At 52.5% G+C, this 4088-nt stretch overlaps 1 pseudogene; it reads left to right on the top strand.

Moving 5' to 3' along the window:
- Positions 1-2345: 2345 nt before the first annotated feature.
- On the top strand, positions 2346-3568 carry LOC123454857 (annotated as a pseudogene).
- Positions 3569-4088: the final 520 nt, after the last annotated feature.

The following is a 4088-nucleotide window of genomic DNA, read 5'->3' as shown; positions in this document are numbered from 1 at the left end:
TAACAGCAAAGAACCTGTAATGATGCCCACACACACACAGCCATGGTGGGAAATCACCTGCACTTGATTTGGCTAACTGATCTGCTCAGTAGAACCCATAGCTGGTGCTGGGAAACAAGTCAGAACCACATCCAAAACTGAACCTGCTCTCCATTTTCAAGTCACTACCAATTGTGGGCTACAAGAGGGCCTACACCTATTAAATTCTCTCAAAAAAAATGGTTATCCCATTTATCTGGTGCTAACTTTACTCTCCATTGGAGAATCTGCTTCTCTGTTGTTTTTTTTTTTTTCTTTTTTTTTTTTTCTCGAGGTAAGGTCTTACTCTGCCTCAGGCTGACCTGGAATTCACTATGTAGTCTCAGGGTGGCCTCGAACTCTCGGAGATCCTCCTACCTCTGCCTCCCGAGTGCTGGGATTAAAGGCGTGCACCACCACGCCCGGCTATGCTTCTCTTTTCAGATAGACACAGATTCTAAGGACAGAATCACACCATCATACCTCAAAAGGGATCCAGCTGAAACAGAATAATTGGTGAAACAAGCAAGAGTTCTGTTTTCTTGGTGAATCTGGTACCACCACAAGGGTGAAGGAGACAGACACAGAGATCAACTCCTACCAAATCAGATATCCAGAGACACAGAGGCTCCCAAGACCTAATCACTTAAGCTAATCAAAATCTAAGAGGATATAAATAAATCATATGGAATCCTACTTTTTTGGACAATGGAACACCCAGGTGCCGTAGATTGTTGCTAGAAAATTTTCAGTGCCAGGGATGGGATACCTTCCAGTGAGTTGTTGGCCAGGGAGGTCTCTTATGCCCCAAAAACATTATAGGCCATTGCCAAGGCCCTTGGTTTCCCATCAGGAATAGATGGTAAGACCCTATTGCTGAAGACTCCACATACTTTGGCTGCAAAGCCACTGAGAAATACAGCTGGTAACCTCCTCCATGTAGACCAGCTGACAGAAAACTGGAAGAAGCCATTCTGCATGCAGTTTAATGGGAGAAACTGAAGTCACCACTGAAGATACTCAACAGTGGACACTGCAAGTCTTATATTTGGCCAGCCAGGCCAAATGAGCCAACGGGTGCAATAGTGGCATGTCTGTCATGGTGGAAACCAACTGCCCTCTAATTGGACTGGAGGCCCCCTTCATGGTAAGGAATATATCCCTGAAACTGAAAACTTAAAACAGGGGTATTCATGAGCCCTAGGGGTGTAACATCTGCTGCTGTCTGGATAAATGTATATACTATCCTTATTAAACTGCCCAGTAAGCACTTCTCTTAATGTTCATACCCATATATTAATGCTACTCTCACTTTTGGTATAGAATCTTCTCTTTTCAGATAGCAGTGACCTTGGGATGACTCAGAAGGTATCATGGTACTGGAAAGAATTGACCCGAGTGCTCAGTACTATAATATCTCTATCACACCTTCCAAGGCTCAGGGTCTAATGCAGAAGAGGTGGTGGGAAGAATGTAAGAGCCAAAGGAAGGGTAGGACTCCTTACAACGTGCTCCCTCCAGACATAAAATGGCCTGGATATCCATGACCTCATAGTGCCTTACACTACCTACACAAGACCATAATAAGAGGAGAAAAAGATCACAACATCAAAATAGAAGAGAGACGGATTAGAGATGGGGAGGGGATATGTTATAGAATGGAGTTTGTCAAAGGGGAAAGTGGGGGGAGGAAGGGCATTACCATGGGGTATTTTTTGTTGTTGTTCATTTATTATTTATTTATTTGAGAGCGACAGACACAGAGAGAAAGACAGATAGAGGGAGATGAGAGAGAATGGGCGCGCCAGACTTCCAGCCACTGCAAACAACCTCCAGACGCGTGCGCCCCCCTTGTGCATCTGGCTAACGTGGGGGGGACATGGGGAACCAAGCCGCCGAACCGGGTCCTTAGCTTCACAGGTCAAGCGGCTTAACCGCTAAGTCCATCTCTCCAGCCAACCATGGTATTTTTATAAACCATGGAAGTTGTTAATAAAAATTTGAAAATAAAAAGAACTCTACCAGGTCCTGAAGACCTAAACAATACACTTTTAACGAATGGAATGGGTCATGGAACAATCAAAAAAGAAATTGTAAAATTCTAGCAGGAATGATAATCAAAGCACAGGCCTACAAAAACTTATGGAGGTTGCGGGCGCGCGGGGCGGAGGAAGGCCCGGGCGGGCCGCTGGATGTTTGCGGGGATTCCCGCCTCGCCCGGGGCCTTGCTGGCAGCCGCGGCGGCCGCGGGAGATCGCAAGGGACCGCGGAAAGGCGGCGGAGGAGGAGCGGGAAGCCGGCCCGGGCCCTCGGAGGAGCCGCGGAGCATGCCCCCAGACAACATGGCCTCGCTGATCCAGCGCATCGCCCGGCCGGCTTGCCTCACCTTCCGAGGCGGCCGCGGAGCTTCCGACCCCGGAGCGGCGTCGGGCCCCCGAGCCGGCCTCGGCCCCGGGTTCCCGGAGAACCTGAGCAAGCTGAAGCACCTGCTGACCCAGGTCCGCGCCGAGGACCTCAACATCGCCCCGCGCCAGGCACCTGCCGCCCGTGACCTACGTGCACATCTACGAGACGGACGGCTTCAGCCTCGGCGTGTTCCTGCTCAGGAGCGGCACGTCCCTCCCGCTGCACGACCACCCGGGCATGCACGGCATGCTCAAGATGCTCCCGGGCATGCACGGCATGCTCAAGATGCTCCCGGGCATGCACGGCATGCTCAAGATGCTCTACGGCACGGTGCGCATCGGCTGCATGGACAAGCTGGAGGCTGCGGCCGGCGAGCAGCGGCCCCGGGCGCCGCCTCCCGAGCAGCAGTTCGAGCCCCGGCTGCAACCCCGCGAGCGCGAGGCCGCGCGCCCCGGAGTGCTGCGCTCCCGGGCCGAGTACACCGAAGCCAGCGGTCCGTGCATCCTCACGCCTGACCGGGACAACCCGCACCAGATCGACGCCGTGGACGGGCCCGCCGCCTTCCTGGACATCCTGGCCCCGCCCTACGACCCGGACGACGGCAGGGACTGTCACTACTACCGAATGCTGGAGCCCGTCAGACCCAAGAAGACCTTTGCCTCGAGCTCGGCCTGTGACCTGCCCAGAGAGGTGTGGCTCCTGGAGACCCCGCAAGCTGATGACTTCTGGTGCGAGGGAGAACCCTACCCAGGGCCCAGGGTCTTCCCTTAGAGCGGCCGGTGCCCCGGTGGTGAGCCTGAGATTGGCACTGACTGCCCTGATCAAGGAAGACCTGGATGCTCGCGATCCACCCAAGGGCTCTCTTTCTCTCCTCTCTCTCTCCCAACACCCCACCCCCCGCTCTCTTTTTTTCTGTTTCTCTCTCTCCTCCCAGCCTGGGCACTCAGATCTACTGGAGGGACGCGGTGCAGCTGTGTCCTTGGCAGCCTTGGGAAGCACGGGCCACTGGACCGCAGCCTCGGGGCATGGCTGTGGGGGCGGGGTAGGCGGGAGGCTAGATTGCTTCCTGGTACTGTCTCTGCCCCCAGGACTTTGTTTTTTAGGGAGTGGGGCAGGGGTTCCTCAAGTGCTTCCATCCCAAAGCCATAATGAAAATATTCGTCCTCTATTCCCCTTTCTATACAAAACACAGTAAAGGGCTGGAGAGATGGCTTAGCGTTTAAGCGCTTGCCTGTGAAGCCTAAGGACCCCGGTTCGAGGCTCGGTTCCCCAGGTCCCACGTTAGCCAGATGCACAAGGGGGCGCACGCGTCTGGAGTTCGTTTGCAGAGGCTGGAAGCCCTGGCGCGCCCATTCTCTCTCTCTCCTTCTATCTGTCTTTCTCTCTGTGTCTGTCGCTCTCAAATAAATAAATAAAAAAAAAAAAAACACACTAAATACTGATAAGGATTCGTTTTCTACTCTCACCCTTATAACCGTCTGTTCCTTACTGTTTTAATTTATTATTGCCTGCATGACCTTTAACTGGGTTTTAGTTCAAGTCAGTGGTAAAAACTAGGCTTCAAGTGAGCCAACGTACATAATTCCCTGTGAAAATGAGTTGTTTTCAGAGTTTGGGGTCACCTTTAAAACAACTATGCATGTCCTGGACAAGATTTCTTTTCT

This window comes from Jaculus jaculus, chromosome 14 (genome assembly GCF_020740685.1).
Source record: "Jaculus jaculus isolate mJacJac1 chromosome 14, mJacJac1.mat.Y.cur, whole genome shotgun sequence".
In the NCBI taxonomy this organism is placed as follows: Eukaryota; Metazoa; Chordata; class Mammalia; order Rodentia; family Dipodidae; genus Jaculus; species Jaculus jaculus.
This window is presented reverse-complemented; position numbering and strand designations above follow the sequence as displayed.